The sequence below is a fragment of the Centruroides sculpturatus genome, unplaced genomic scaffold (genome assembly GCF_000671375.1).
Source record: "Centruroides sculpturatus isolate CEXI.00-Female unplaced genomic scaffold, Cexi_2.0 scaffold2337, whole genome shotgun sequence".
NCBI classification, from domain to species: domain Eukaryota; kingdom Metazoa; phylum Arthropoda; class Arachnida; order Scorpiones; family Buthidae; genus Centruroides; species Centruroides sculpturatus.
In genome coordinates this window covers 4,686-22,615 of record NW_019386436.1, presented here as the reverse complement: position 1 = coordinate 22,615, position 17,930 = coordinate 4,686, and positions in this window count along the sequence as shown.

The following is a 17,930-nucleotide window of genomic DNA, read 5'->3' as shown; positions in this document are numbered from 1 at the left end:
CCATATCACCATTTGTATACAAGGTCTGTTCAAAAAGTATCGGACCTTTTTTTTTCCGCGTAAACCAATGATGCGAGAGAGGCCTCCTTCGGTGGAATTGTGGAGGGGACAGTCATGCACAGCCCTGAAGTTTTTCCCGCCTGCAGGAAGCGTAAGTCGTTGGCAATCGGCGTATGAGTGAGGTCATGTAGTGCGCTCTTGTCGGATTCCACTAAGCTGGAAAATGACTGAACAACGTGAGCAGCGATATTACATCAAATTTTGCCAAAAACCTTGGCGATACCCGAGCGTAAACCATTCGCAAGATTCGGCAGGCTTTCGGGGACGATCCTCAAGGCCAAAAAAAGCGCGGCATGTCCGCAGCAATATCAAAGGTCATGTTGACAGTTTTTTTCGACTCTCGTGGGGTGGTGTGTCGTGAGTACGCACCAAAAGGCCAAACCATCGCAAAGGAGTACTACCAGGAGGTCCATCGTCGTCTTTCCGATACAGTGCGATGCAAACGACCAGATCTGTGGTCAATTAAAACTTGGCAGCTCCATCGTGATAACGCATCCGCCCATTCTGCGCATCTGATTCGGGATTTCGTCGCCAAACACAATACTCCTGTGGTTCGTCACGCTCCGTACTCTCTCCACATAGCTTCATGTGACCTTTGGCTATTTCTCAAGCTGTAAATGCCGCTAAAAGAAACCCAAATTTAGTCGAGAGAAGACATCATGCGAAATGCGACAGACCGGCTGATAACCATTCCAAAAGATGCGTTCCAGCAGTGTTTCCAGCAATGGCAGGAACGCTGGGAGAAGTGTATACATTTCCAAGGAGACTACTTTGAAGGGGATTAGGGTTTTGTACCTCAAAGTCAATAAATTTATTTTTGCTGACCAAAGGTCCGATACTTTTTGAACAGACCTTGTATTTAGGAGGCTTAAGAATATTTTTAGCTTTAAATAAATTTTCATAAACTTTCGATTTAGTATGTTTTATACTTGCTTCTACAGGAGTCATTTTTATTGATCTATGATAAGAGTTTAATTAATAAGTAATCTAAAACGTGTATCCATTTTTTAGTGTTGTTAGCTGGAAAATATTTCCACAGTTTCGTCTTTAGAGTTCTATTAAATCTTTCGACTACTGAGCATTTAATTTCTATATTTTCTGTAGTAAACCAATGAACATTATTATCTTTGAACAACAGTTGCGTCACTTTATTGATAAACTCAGTTCCTTTATCCGTTTGTAGCTTTTCTGGTTTTCTCTCCTTAAAAATTTTAGCAAATGGATATTTCTTTACCCGTTTTCTTTTTAATTAGAACAGCCCAAGCATATCCACTAAATCTGCTTGCCATTGATCATCAATGTGAGAAACGTAAGTTTTTCTTCTACTAAATTTTCTTTTAATTTGTTTATGTTTAGTATATTTATCCTATTATGTAAAAATTCTGTAATAACTTTTGTAAGTAAACAAGTCTTTCTTTGTAATTCATTTATACCACAGTAACCAGTTTCAGGTTTATAATAAACATCTCTGATCGAACTCATAAAAAAAACAGTTTTTTTACTACTAGAAACAGCACACGTTCCTTTTGCAGTAGGTTTATTATTTTTTGTTTTTGTTTTTATAATATTATACATTTTTGTTTTCTTTTTATACTTTAAACAATAGATACTATTTACATTGAAAGAAATTCAAAGGCCGAATCTCTTCTTTGCAGTAACGAATGGTTTTATAACAGCTCCAAGTGGATAGAAGGCACCCAATGAATTATTAATAAGATGTAATTCATTTAGCATTTCTTGTCTATCAGCTGTATTTTTGATTTACTATAAATAATATCATGGTTTTACAAACATTATCTACTCTATTTATTCCAGGATCACCTCTGGCATCCAGGAATATGCATTTCAGGTGGATTCACATTATCTTGTAACCACCCAACAATATCACCACCTTTTTTCGTCATTTATTTACTCAAAAATTTACAACCATTCAGTTGTGCTTTTTTTCTATCTTTTTCTAACGGAAAATATTTCATATTATTAATAAACTGTTTTTCTCTCAAATACACATAGTATTCCGATATGCTTTCAGTTTGAATAGATTAAATAGCTGTTTGTAATATTTTAATTCTTGCTTGTATTTCTCTTTTATTTTCGATAGTTTTAATGATTTATCTATAACTTCAATTATTCCAAGCTCTGAAGCTTAATACTGCGAACAGAACTATAAGAAACGCAGAAAAACCTGAAGCACTAAATATAAACTTACCAACTGTTAGTGATACACTAATTATATGATAATCATTAAAACTCTTTCTGTAAACATATATTTTCTTTTCTAAGTATTCTTCCATTTATAAAGAAATAAAATTACGTCGATACTTTATCTTCGGGTTTTCGAAATCTAGCATAAAGAAATCGTATGGTTTTTGAGAAGCTATACTATACAAAATTTTACAAAATGATCCATTTATTTCTATAATTACCTGTTTAATTTCTGTATCTAAAATCTTGACGAAAAAAATATAATTACATTATATTATTTGGTATGAAACCGTGTGGAGATAAATATCTCTACAGTATGTGGGTGTGTGGTCACTCTTAGCTTCATTTCTCCCCATAGACCTTACTGGCATGGGTGTCCCTACCAGGAGCTTGTGCTCCAGCCTGCATTACTCTATGGTTCAGTAAAATTACTGGGCTCTCCCACCACGACCAGGAGGTGACCACGGGAGAGTTATTGTTATTATTATTACTATTATCATTATTAACATTATCAACTCTTTTCGATTATATATATAAATAAGATTTTCGTGACAATAACTCATTGTTTGCAATAAATATTGTGAAAAAATAATAAAAACAAAACGGTTAATTTCATATCGAAAATTGCTTAAACATTTCGTCGCGAGCATTCATTCCTCTTTGAATACTAATTGAGCTGGAAAAACAAGACTCAATCGACTACAACATCTGAAAGTATGACGACAAGTCATTAATGTAGTCTTGTAAATTTTAAATGATCGAATATAAATAATTAAAATGGCAGTGATATTAGAACAATTTAATAAGATTAAAATTAAGATATTCAGTCTTACCTTGGGTATACTTTTACGAAAAATTGTAAATATCCCTCCTACAGTGTAAATACCCTTGAAAAAATAGGCCCACTTAGTGCCCACAAGGCGAAAAGAGTTATATATAAAAAAAGATTAAATGCTCTTGATCACTCAAGTAACGCCGCTTATGTGTCTGCTACTGCTACGTGTTTGATTTCAACCGAAATATTGCACTGAAATTTGACGTTTGCTTTTTAAAACCTCATAAAGACGAGAATTTTACTTACTCAGAAGAATTGCCACAGAAATCTTTTATGCAAACTGTAGGGATATTGCACAGGGGGATCTTCTTCGGATCAATTCTAACGATTGTGTTGCAGGCGGTATTTCTTTAGATGTTTCTTAGCAATTATCAAACAATGTACAATATACATTAAAAGTAATTATGTATGAAAATGTTATTAACAATTCAACATTTTTAAAGACATTTAATCATCACGTGTCCACCACTATGCGTAATATAAACTGATAATTTCTATTCATGTCAAACGAACTTCACTCTAGTGTTATGTTGCTGGGAAAAAACACAGGGAATACTTATCATGAGAATAAAAGAGAATATTACGTTAATTAAAAAACAAATACGTTTATTAATTAAGATAACACTACTACAATGATAACTACAATAATTACAAATTTGTCCTGTCTCCCTTTATTTTACTCATCTCCTTGTAATGAAGTTTTTTGTTGTTTTCCGATAGTTACACAGTTTTATTATTAGTATGATCCTTGTAATTTGTACTTTTGATGTTTTAAAAAGCAATGTACTGGAAAGATTCCTTTATGCCAAATATAGAAAAATATTTCCTACAGTTTTTCCAGTTGAAGTTCATCGTAAAAAGAGATTAACATATCAAAACTTCTGATGACCTTACAGTTGCATTTTTATTAAATTTAAGTTATTAGATCTTACGTTATGTTTCTTACTTATTTACTTATTCGTTGTTTTACTATGTTACTCTTTTCTAATTAAAAAGTTATAGTACATTGCAAATTTGTATTTTTAATATAAGTTTAAACTTAAAATTTATAACAATCTTCATTCGAATGTAATTCTATTTTGTAATTATAAAAATATCGTGTTCCAAACCTGATGACAGCCTGTAAAATATGTTGAGTACGTTTCTGTATATTAAATAAATAATTTCTCAGCAAAACAGCAAGTATTGTCTATTTCAAATAAGCATTAAAGACAAACAACTCTAAAGTGTATCTTCAGCTCAATAAAACAGCTATTAATATTAATTTGCTCTTGGTCACCGTCATCTAGGAACACTCAGAGGAACTGGAATCGAAATTAAGAGAAAGACACCCTTGTCAGAAACTCTTTAATTATAACATCTCAATTACATATTATGAACATATAATAGAACATAGTAAAAACGATACATTTTAACGAGTTTTAAAGTCCGAAAACAAAAAAATTTATTGTTCAACTTATCGATATTGAAATAAATACCCTTTACTCAATTCATTTTCTATTTTAAAGTGCAATACATATTTTTATAAAATTCTATATATATTAAAAACGCGTTATATTGCCTCATTATATTGTTACATAAAACTAGCAGATAAGCCCGCCGGTGCAGGTGTTCGATTTCTCGCAAAAACACAAGAAACAGCATCTGCGATGGTAAATCTTGCACGTTGTTTTCTCTTAACACTTACATTGTTGAAAACTTAATCCTGTCCCTCTCCCCAGAGGGAATTTCGAAAATTCCCTTATAAGTGTACGTTCTCGTGACGTACTCTGTGTACCAAATTTCAACTTTCAACTCCTAACCGTTTGGGCTCTGCGCTGATTATAATTATCAATCCGTCTCGATTATATACATAGATTTAGCAATGCATTTAACTATAGATAAATCTAATTATGTGACTGTACAAATAAAGATATAAAAAATGTTTTAATCAATAACAAAAACAATTTAACAACTGAGCTTTATCTAATGCACTAACAAATAATAAAAACCGCTTATATTAAACGCACTTTCCTCACTTACGTAAAATTACAATAGTACAAAAGTATGATCAGAAAAATCAAGATAAAACTTAAATTGGTTTTTGAAATATATAACAATATACTCATTGTTCCGCTCGAAAGTACCAAATTCGATCTGGTTTAAAATTATTAATAGCTAAAGTTATAAGTTCAAAAAAGATTCTGGATGAGAGAAAATTTCACTATGTTTCGGGATAAAAATCATCACATCTGTTAGTGAGCTCCGACATTCATAGTAGCAACATTAGTGCGATATCATTGCTATATACTGTACTGCCCATGCGTTGTCTGCGATGTTACTCTCCAGATGATCCTGAAGTTTAATGTACTAATTAAATCTGCAGAAACTATATTTGTTAAGGTTACCCCAAAGAAAAAAAATCTATGGGGGTCACACCGGTAGATCTTGGCTGCAACGTGTCGGGCATACCAGACCATAATGTGTGCTTTCTCTTGTGAAAGGCCATGACAAAATAATAATGTTCACGACTGCTGCGCCATTATACAATATAAAATACCTATGTAAGACGTGATGAGATATAGGGGAGACCAGGGCAAGATCGGCATGCTAAGCTTTACTTAAATTTTGTGTAATAAATACTGCTGTAAACTGAAAAAAAAGCTTTACATATTGTCTATTGGAATGTTACCTTACTACAGAACTGGTTAAAATCAGTTTGGAAATAAAAATAATTAAAATAATTACAACTTTACAAGAAGAGAGAAATTGACGAAGTTGCCCCGGGTATAGGGGCAAGATCGGCAACTTCTCTCTTTTTGTAAAGTTGTAATTATTTTAATTATTTTTATTAAAGTTGCCCCTGGTATAGGGGCAACAGTAATGGGGCAAGATAGGCACGTATATAAAATTATGTTATTAACAATGTATAAGTTGGAATTCACTATTAAAACAAAGAAATACAAATCCAACACCCATTTAATATTATTACAACGAAATGCAAGTTCAAAGACATATATACATGAATAACAAATGCAAACATGTTTTCATTTATCATCTGTTTGATTTTTATCCTTTGCTTCTAATGTGGCTTTATGTTGCCGATCTTACCCCGCTAGTCATGATTTCGAAACATTAAGTACAACCCTGAGAACAGAATGCCAAGCCACGATCTGGCCACGTGAATAAGTTGAAGTTACATCCTTCTAACAGGAAAAGTAACTTTCGTTATCATGGAATTATAACAAAACCTGCCAATTCAATATAAATGGAAAAAAAATATTATATGGAATTCAACGAAAATGAAAATTTGCTTGATAATTCAACTACGCTTGTTGGAGAACAATAAAAACACTACACTCAACAAGCCACCAATAAAACTCAACTGCCTAACCTATAACAAAAGTCTCTTTTTAACTTGTTTTTAAAAAAAAAGCGCTTGACAAACTTGTTCCGCATGCCGAAGTTGCCCCGATCTCCCCTACCATCAAATGCCATTTATCGCTTTCGTATATTTTAAAGCGCTAATTTTGATGACGAATTAAAAGTAGATACTTTCGAGCCGAACACCAGTATTTTAAAATCGCTTATATTCTTTACATCACAAAAAGCTAAACATAATAAATTTATGATGGTTTGTATTTTATTTATACAAATGTGTTAAACAAAATTATTGTTTTAACATATTGAGAAAAATTTAATTAATAGATTCGTATGTTTCTCAATATTTTACTGTGCATGCTATAGAAAAAAGTAGTGCAATTATGAAAGTATTTAAGAAAAAGCGCTTCAATATTCTAGAGTAACGTTGCAATGACGTTTCCGTGTCAAAGGCTAACTTTACTTATAAATGGGAGTGTTAGATAATTGTGTGTGCTATCAGAATATTTCGTTCCGAACATCAAAAGAATAATGCACATTTCTCCATTAATTTAGTAAAACCGTTTGTCTGCCGCTTCAATAAACATTGTTCCTCCACAATAACACGATGATCGTTAAAATGTGGTGGCTGGTTAACAAGGCGTTACCGGTACAGATACCGTTTTGCAGCATCTGAATTCATCGTACAACAGTCATCTAACGACAATTATAACAATGAATATAAGCTTTATCGATGCTTCTGATTTCACAAAGTTTTCTTTACAGGTGTTAGAATTCGCAACTACTCACGGAGTCAGGAATATTTATATACTTATAATTCAAAAATTATAACAAGAACAAAAGCAAATACGAAAAAGAATAAATGTTGAAATAAAAATATCAAAATTTCCATTCCAATTTCCTTGGCAACTATTCACGGAGTCAGGAATATTTATATACTTATAATTCAAAAATTATAACAAAAACAAAAGCAAATACGAAAAAAAATAAATGTTGAAATAAAAATATCAAAATTTCCATTCCAATTTCCTTTGAATCTATATGAAATTTTAACATATTTCTCATTTATAAGTAAAACTCGGATAAAAAAGATAAATTATTAAAATTCAAATTATTTCCCGTTAAAAGCAAACTAAATTACANTTTAACAACTGTTTTCCAGTCTAATACATTTAATCGATCTAAATCATCGACTAATTGTTCCGATATGGTTTGATATCTTAAAAGTGAATTTAAATTTAATTTTACAGCATTTTTTCTAATAAAGTCATTATCTAAATTTTGAAATCGAGATATATCACACCAATAAATTTTATTTTTATGTTTTATAATAAAATCTTCAGATAATTCTTGATATTTAACAACTGTTTTCCAGTCTAATACATTTAATCGATCTAAATCATCGAGTAATTGTTTCGATATGGTCTGATATCTTAAAAGTGAATTTAAATTTAATTTTAGAGCATTTGTTCTAATAAATTTATTATCTAAATTTTGAAATCGAGATATAGCAGCTCAATCCACTTTATTTGTGTATTCTAGAATAAATTCCGAAGATAATGTTTGATGTGTAGAGATGAGTTGCCAATTAACCTTATCATCGTGTTGTCTCATAAAATTTTCAGAGAGACTTTGGTGTTCTGATATTTTTCTAATTAACTCTATCTTTAAATTCATTAATAAAAAATTCAGACAATTTTTGTGTACGAGATATTGAATACCAATTAACTTGTGAGATAAGTTGAAGGTACAATCTATAGAAGGTGTACCACTTAATCGGCACAAAATCGCAAGATTCGATCTCTAACCTTTTCTCTAGGAGAGCGTTATTTTTATTGGAATTAGATGATCGTGTAATTACCCTTTACCTTCTGTCAGGATTCCCGACACCAGTTAATCGCTTTTATATTACGCGGAATAACACGCGTATTGTTTCGAGAAAAAGATCATGAAATGTGTTTGATTCAGTTATCGAAAAGACATTTCTTCAACACATAAACACAAAAATTTAATGAACAAAATAAACAAAATAATACAAAATTAAATATGCAAATAAAGCGATTTCAAGAACTTCGAATAAATGAATCTATGAATAAATGAATAAATGAATCTATAAACCTAAGTTTCATTTTTCCAATTTTATTACTAAATAATATATATCTCTCCTCATTGTTTGGTACAAATCAATTTCCTCTTCATCATATCCAAGTTCTTTAACAAATAAATGGGCATTATATCCAGTTAAATTTTGAATGAATACTGGTATAAAGTCAGGGGTTTTATATTTTAAATGACAAACATTATGTGCTAGATTTCAATACTTTCTTGTTAAATGATCGTGGTTTCTAACTTTTTCATCATTATTTAGCTCCCCATCACATATATGACAGATATTAGTATTTTTAAAATGTTCTTCATGTTTTGCATTCATATTTATTGGTTTAATATATTTATATTACTTTTCGATTTCTTCAACTTCTTTTTTCAACATGCCCACAAACTTTTTTACTGCATCGGGTCCTCTATATACAACTGGTTCCTTATAGTCTTTATGTAGATACTTTATGTAATAGGAAAAGCTCATTGGTTCGTGATGTTGATATTTTATTGTATATGACTTAGAGAGATCTGGTTGACATGTTTCCATTTTCTCAGTTAGGCATTCAAAATCAGCATATATCACAAACGGAATCCTCATTGATTTATTAAAGTTATTAAACTCAATAAAATTATTTGAAACTTTAGGTAATACAATCTTTACTGCCTTTTTATTTCTACAATCGATTTCATGGTTGTTTAGTTCAAAATAAAAATACAATAGACATCTTTCACATATGTAAATCTTACTTTAATGTTTTGTCATTTGTGATCTGACTAATCTAGATAGATTCTTTATCAAACAGTAATGAAATTCTGTTTCTTCATCTTTATATATAATAGATTTACATGCTTATCTCGTTTATCTTTGTTATTCTTAGAGGATACACTGCATTCTTCTCATCATAACTATAAACATTCACTGATATATTCAATCTTTGTTCACATTTATCTATATCTTGTAAAGTGATAGGTGATTCGATTCCTTTAAGTTTTTCTTTAATTTCATCAATGTTGTCATTACTAGCTCGATCTGGATTGTGATTGTTACTATCTACTGGATTTAAATATACAGCGATGCAATAAGCAAAACATTCTTGATCTTCATTCTTAATATTCAATACGCCCTCTTTGATATTTTTTTTGGTAATTTAATGTAGGATGATCGTCTAAGCGGAACATATTTATTAATTTTTGACTCTAAATTATATTTCTATTAAAGTCCATCCAGATCCTTTTGCTTCAAATTCATCCATCTCCCTTATTAGTTTATCAATCACATTATTATAAAAAGTTTTTAAATCTGTTGTTTTTAAAATAATCTCATTCTCTATTTTAAATGAAAAGCCCATGTTCTTATTTCCTTTTTGATACTCACAGAAAAATTTGAAATTTATTTTCAAGTCCATTTTTTTCAGTATCTCTTCTATATTTCTAATAACTCTCTCTCTCTCTGTCTCTCACATCTAAAAATTCTCTTGGTATGATATGATTAGACATACGTTTTTAATCTTGATTTGAATGCTGACTCAATTTTTTGGATAGCTTCAACATTATATAAGACATTCTTATGTTATCTTTTTTCAATGTGGAAATTCCCATAGGTTGGTTTATAGTTATGATTACAGATGTCACATTTTATTTGTTTTTCTGTTTTTTTATCTTGGTTTTGTTATAATATTTTCATGAAAGTTACTAAATATATTGTTTTCTCTTTGTTGTCTTGGATTTATTATAACATCCTCATGAAAGTTAAATATTTTACTACATTTAAACCTCTCTATAAAATCAATTAAGTCTGCTTTCCTTAATCTTGAATATTTTCTAAAATTATTTTCTCTACAAAATTGATGCAATTCCCGAAGAGTTCGTGATTGCAATAATTGTTCCATTTAATAAGAGGAAAAAACAATCAATATTTTTCAAACAATAAACACGCCTTACAAGTATAAGCATATCCATCGATATTCCTTTTATTTTTGTGAAATTCATCTAAAGATTTTTCCTCCTTGCATTCACAACACTTTTTAATTTTATTTAATCGTCTTCTATGAATATCGTAATTCCTATGCTTCTCTAAGTATGATTTAAAAATTTATTTACCACATTCACATTCTATTAATACATGTTTTTTGTCTTTGGTTTTAGTATAATAATTTTTATAGTATTCGCTAGTACAACCATTGAAAATAACCATCTCTAGAATGATTATCTTTACTATATATTCTTCGAAGAGTTTATTTATTTTACAATGATTACACTGCTTTATTTAATTAATAAGGAAAAAAATTCGTTCAGTATCTTCCTTCATAAAAAAAGTTAAGTTGATAAGAACGTAGAGGAAGTTGACCTCATTTACTGCTGACGTCATATTTAAAAATAAGCTACGCGTGGGAAGTTCATGAGTATTAATATTACAACATTAGGTTGATCTTGTTTAGTTCAACGAATACAGTCAGTATGAGTGCTACTGAAAAAATTGCTAATTTTAATTTAATGATAAGAAACTATGCAAGGCAGTGTGTTCAAATAGGTGAATTTATTGATGTAAAAGAAGAATCTCTTTTAACAAAAACTAAAGTTTGTGATCTGTATAAAATGATAATGAATGAAGATAAAAAATTGAAGAATATTCAGAAACTCGAAAGTCTTTTGCTAACTTGGGAACAACTGATAGAAGACAATCGAAATCAAACAACAGGCGAGAATTACACTCTCTCCACTCAATTATCTTGGGAAGAAAATATTCATAAGTTACGAAATGCTCTGAATAATCTAAATTTAAATAAGCTAGATTCTTGTAGAAGAGCCTTTGATATAGGATATTTGTTAAATGATTGTTTTCAAATATTTCAGGTTAGGTACTAGCAATTTCAGAAAAAGAAACGTGGTAGACCACTTTTTTTTCTAATTGGTTTAAAAATACAATTAGAATAAAAATAAGTTTATCATGCGAAAGACGTCTCAGAAAATTTTCTAAAGATATTAGTGAATATAAGATTCTTCTTAAAACCGGTCTATTATTTCATGAACTAAATTCTAAATTACCAAATTTTTTTCGCAGTATTCGAGCATTTCCTCAATTTAAACCTTTTTTACATGTAATGAGGAGAGTTTGTAATTCAACTACTACTTGTGACATCACCGCTACAAACGTATCACTTGTGACAAGCGCAGGTACAACCGCTACAATCTTATCACTTGTCACATGCGCAGTTGTATTTTTGAAAGTCTAATAAAATTACTATTAAAATTTAAGATCTTTCTTTTTTTCAATCCAACTATTAAATGAATCCGGATATTCTAACAACTTATCTAAATATTTATGTTTTTTCATTTTAATTATTTTTTCTATCTTATAAACTTTATCCTTTTTGTCATATTTCACTAACTCATTTTCATAAAAAGTTCCTTTAATATCTTCATTATTTAAATCATTAATTGGATTAGTAATTGGATTCGTATTCGATACTTCAGATATTATATAAATTTCTTCTGTGAAGGAGGTTAAATAACCTTTCTTAAATGGTTGTTTATATATAGATATTCTAACCGTATCACCAATTGTATATTTAGGAGGCTTAAGAATATTTTTAGCTTTAAATAAATTTTCATAAACTTTCGATTCATTATCTTCTTTGCTTACTTCTACAGGAGTCATTTTTATTGATCTATGATAAGAGTTATTATAATTTATAATTAATTTATCTAAAACGTCTATCTATTTTTTAGTATTGTTAGCTAAGAAATATTTCCACATTTTCGTCCTTAGAGTTCTACTAAATCTTTCGACTACTGAGCATTTTATTTCTATATTTTCTATTGTAAACCAATGATATTATTATCTTTGAACAACTGTTGCGTCATTTTATTGATAAACTCAGTTCCTTTATCCGTTTGTAGCTTTTCCGGTTTTTTTTTCCTTAAATATTTTAGCAAATGCTTCGGATATTTCTTCACCCGTTTTCTTTTTAATTGGAATAGCCCAAGCGTATTTACTAGTGTTGCAACAAATAGTATATTCGGCTTCAGGCCGAATACCGAATATTCGGCCAAACTATTCGGCTTGATAAACGCACGTACGAAAATTGGCGCGCAAACCGCATTATGGCAAGGATTCTGCCCGCTACTGGCCCACTGTCACGACGCTTCGCCAATCTCATTAATTCTTGACAGTTCAGACAAGAGCGTCATGGCAGTATGTGATAAGTGATGATATCAAATGTGGATAATGATGAAATGACCTACATGTGTAAATAACAGAAGAAGAACAGAGAAGGCCCGCAAAGTGAAAATGTAAAAATAAATATGAAACTGAGTTGATAACGTGAAGGTCCGTCTTGATCGTTCGATTTGTGACTCCCCTGAGAGCGGAAGGAGGATGGCTTTTATACATTTTTGGTGGGAAAATTCGTCAGGTGACCAATTGTTTTCGCAGGTGTGGGGTTAAAGTTGGTGTTAGAATGACAACAATATGACGAATTTTGTCGATACTTNGTTAAAGTTGGTGTTAGAATGACAACAATATGACGAATTTTGTCGATACTTGTAAACTATTCACGGATTGATCGTGAGAATGTTTATAGTTAAATAGAAAGAGTTATAATTTTCTCATGCACCTCAAATTTCGTTTCTGCAGGTGCAACTTCTAGTTAAAGGAATTTATTAAAAATTTAAAGGATTAAATGCTTTTATTACATTATATAAATGTCGGATTTTACATAATGGAACAAGTCGATAATGTTATGAACTTAATAATCTGCCCCGACTTGTTCAAAGCAGCTTATTGGCGCCAAATTCGCAACCGTGAATGCCAAACAATTGTTGTCGTAGACTTCGGAAAGCTAAATGCTTGTAATGAAAGTTACTTAGCATGCACGGGCGAAAGCATGGGGTTGTTCGGGCTACCAAGCTGTTTCGAATCTGTGAAAAATCATAACTGTGACTTACACCGACGTCCTATCTGTCTCTTTTCTCCGTTATCACCAGGCTATTAGTCACGTAATTGTAAAATGGGAAATCTACGACGGAAAAGTGACGAATCGAAAGTATCGTGAGCTCGTATTATTATGTATGCGTAGGCATACGTGGACTAGAGCGATAGCGGAAAAAGAAAGGGAAAAGCATAGACGAGCGCTTAAAAAAAGGATAGGCAGGGTCAGACCCTCGGATGTGCGACGATTCTCGAACAAATAGATGTGTACGTGTGCTGATCTTTGTAATTATAAATTGTGAATACATGTGACTAATATTATTTTCTTTTTTATTTTGTGAATGTTATAAGTTATAAATAAATATAAACAAACAACACTAACCCGATAACATTAAATCTAAATACCAAGATGATTAATTTACTGTGTTTCTGTTATTTCTTACTCCTGCTTTTAGGTATTCGCTATTCGGCCGAATAGAGAAAAATAGGCCGAATAGGCCGAATACCGAATAGTAACCGAATCTTTGTTACATCACTAGTATTTACTAAATATATCAATAAGAGTTAATATATAATTAGTATTATTATTATATCTTTTAAATTTCTGCATATCTATTAAATCTGCTTGCCATTGATCATCAATGTGTGAAACATAAGTTCTTCTACTAAATTTTTGTTAATTTGTTTATGTTTAGTATATTCATCCTGTTAATGTAAAAATTATGTAATAACTTTTCTAGGTAAACCAGTCTTTCTTTGAAATTCATTTATTCCACAGTAACAAGTTTCAGAATTATAATAAACATCTGGATCGAAATAATAAAAAAAAAAGCTCTTTTAGTACCACAAACGGCACACGTTCCTTTTTGCAATAGGTTTATTAATTTTTGTTCTTGTTTGTATAATATTATTCGTTTTTGTTTTCATTTTACACTTTAAACAATAGAAACTATTTACATTGGGAGAAACTCCAAAGCCGAATCTCTTCTTTGCAGTAACGAATAATTTTATAACAGCTCCAAGTGGATAAAAGGCACCCGATGGGTTATCAATAAGATGTAATTCATTTAGCATTTCTTGTCTATCAGCTGTATTTTTTGATTTACTATAAGCAATATCATGTTTTTTACAAACTTTATCTACTCTATTTATTCCAGGATCACCTCTTTCTAATCTTTTTTGCAATTTTGTAAAGCGACCACAATATTGGTATCCAGGTATATGCATTTCATGTGGATTCACTTTACCTTGTAACCACCCAACAATATCACCACCTCTTTTCGTCATTTATTTATTCAAACATTTATAACCATTCAGTTGTGCTTTCTTTGTATATTTCTCTAACGGAAAATATTTCATTTTTTAAATAAACTGTTCTTCTCTCAAATACAAATCTTATTCCGATATGCTCCCAGCTTTGAATAGATTAAATAGCTGTTTATAACATTTAAATACTTGGTTGTATTCCTCTTTTCTTTCCGATAGATTTAATGATTTATCTATAACTTCAATTATTCCAAGCTCTAAAGCTTAATACTGCTAACGGAACTATAACAAACGCAGAAAGACCTCAAGCACTAAATATAAATTTACAAACTCTTAGTGATACAATAATTATACGATAATCACTATAACTCCTTGTGTAAACATATATATTTTTTTTTAAGTATTCTTCCATTTATAAGGAATAAAATTACGTCGATACTTTATGTTTGGGTTTTTGAGAACTAGCACAAAGAAATCCTATGGTTTTTGAGTAGCTTCACTATGTAAATTTTCACAAAATGATTTATCTACTTCTCTGATTATTTGTTTAATTTCTCTATCTTGAATCTTGAAGAAAATAATATAATTACATTATATGGTATGAAACTGTGCTTTGAAATTTGTTTCTGCTTCTAACACAATAAAGTGCTATAAATTAAGAAACTTGGCGGGTTATCTCATCTTTATTTAGTTGATACATGTGAAAAATTTACACGTTTCGGGCTCCTAAGCCCCTCCTCAGCCAACTAAAATTTAAAAAAATAAAATAAAACCCATATATAGACAATATATTTTTTCTATATGCGTTGTATTTTTTTTTTTAATATTTCAGTAACGATAGATAAGATTAATATTATTACGTTATAGACAACCTCACCCGTTTTAACAAAAAGCAAGAATTGGGTCCTCCTGTTTCCGGAATGATTAGAGAATTTTTAGAAGGGTCTAAAAAATGTTCGATTTACCGCGAAAACGAAAAAAACTGCATCTGCGTCTTGCACGTCGCTATCTCTGAACAATTTCATTGTTATGTAACACTTCCATTGTTACTTAACACTTCCATTAACAATGAAATTGTGAAGCCGTAATTTTGTCTCTCTCCCCCGTGGGGAGGAATTTCGAAAAATCCCTTCTTAGTGTGCGTTTTCGTGACGTACCTTATCTACGTACGAAATTACACTTTTCAACTCCTAACCGTTTGGGCTCTGCACTTCTTATTATCATTATTAACATTATTAACTCCTCTTTATTATATATATAGGTAAGATTTTCGTGACAATAACTTATTGTATGCAATAAATATTGTGAAAAATTAATAAAAACAAAACGGTTAATTTCATAGCGAAAATTGCTTAAACATTTCGTCGCAAGCATTCATTCCTCTTTTAATACCAATTAAGCTGGAAAAACAAGACTTCATCGACTGCAAGATCTGAAAGTATCACGACAAATCATTAATTTAGTTTTATAAATTTTAAATAACTGAATATGAATAAATTAATTGAAAGTGATGTTAGAACAATTTAATTGAATTAAAATTAACATATTTGGTCTTACCTTGGGTATACTTTTACGAAAAATTGTAAATATCCCTCCTACAGTGATTCCAGGAGGACGTTTTCCTAGTCTTTTCCTATAGGAAATAATCTGTAATTGACATACAAAATCAGGTATAAAATTATTATTTTTCGCAGACACGAAAAAATAGGATAACTTCCATGTAAAAGTGTTTATACGAGGTATGATTGATAATTACCATGAATTGATCATGGAGATTTTTCTGCTGGAAAAAAAGAAGTTCAAGTTGAATGCGAAATCGATGCATCTGGAAATACAAGTAATGTTTTCGTTGAACTTATAATAATCAAAATCAACAACAGCATAAAAATTCGTAAAATTATAGTGAATACGATTTCGTTTGTGAAGAGAGTTATATTGGTTTCAGTCGTTTTCTTCTCTAGATTCGAGCTTTATATAAAGTCAAGATTTACATATATTTAATAATTTAACATGACACAAATGCATAAATTTATTCGAAAATATTGTGAATTTACAGTTTCCGTGTGTAAAGAACTTCGATTTGCTCCAATCTTATTGCATCGAAATGAGGATGCAGGAATTTAGAGTTATATAGAAGTTTAGAAATGAGAATGCAGACTTCTAAAATTAGCAGAACTAATGCAAACAATTGTGTAAAAAAAGTGAGGCGTATAACTGCCGTAAAATTTTATTTAGACTGTATGATAAGAGATCATTTATCACAGACCAATAGTTCCTATTCGGTTTTTGTATCAAGAACGAATGCGATTTAATATACTGCAGACAGTTTTTCCTAAATCCTTTTCTCCTTAAATATTTAATTTGACTAACTTCAAAAAACTTCAAACTACTACCTCGCCGACTGTATACATGGGTCTCGGATGCCGACGGAAATGTAAGGAATAAAGTAGATTACATCATCATTAACAGGCGCTTTCGCACCAGCATAAAAGCTGCGAAAATATACCCAGCAGCTGTTATTACTGACCATACGTTCTGTCAGCCTCAATGGCTTTAAAAATCAAACAGTGTTCAAAAAGAAATCCTACGCCAAAAATCGGCATTAGAAAACTGCAAGATCCAACTACAGCGGATAATGTCCGAGTAACTTTGAACAAAAAATTAAATAATGCAATTGATGGATTGAGCATAGAGAAAACGTGGGATATCATTAAAAAAAGTCAGCGAAGTCTCAGCCAAAAAATTAACAACAAATAGAACCAAGAAGAAGACGTGGATGACGGATGAAATACTAGACTTGATAGAGCATAGAAGAACGTTCAAAAATAATAATATAGAAAGACATAGATATATGCAACTCAATATTCGTAAAAAAATTAGACAAGCAAAAAAAGAATGGTTGTCAGCAGAATGTAGAGAAATTGAAGCGCTAGACGCAAGATATGATTCATTCAATATGCATAAAAAAGTCAAACAGGCAGCAGGATTGTACAGGAGAAAAACGAGTGGAATCCTGACTGACAATAGTGAAAGAATTCTAACAACAGAGCAAAAGCTTATAGAATGGATGAATTATATCAAAACCTTATTTAAAGACAAGAGGAGTTCACGTCACAATGTTGACTCTTGCGATAGACTAGATATCACGAGAAGCGAAGTGGAACATGCCTTGAG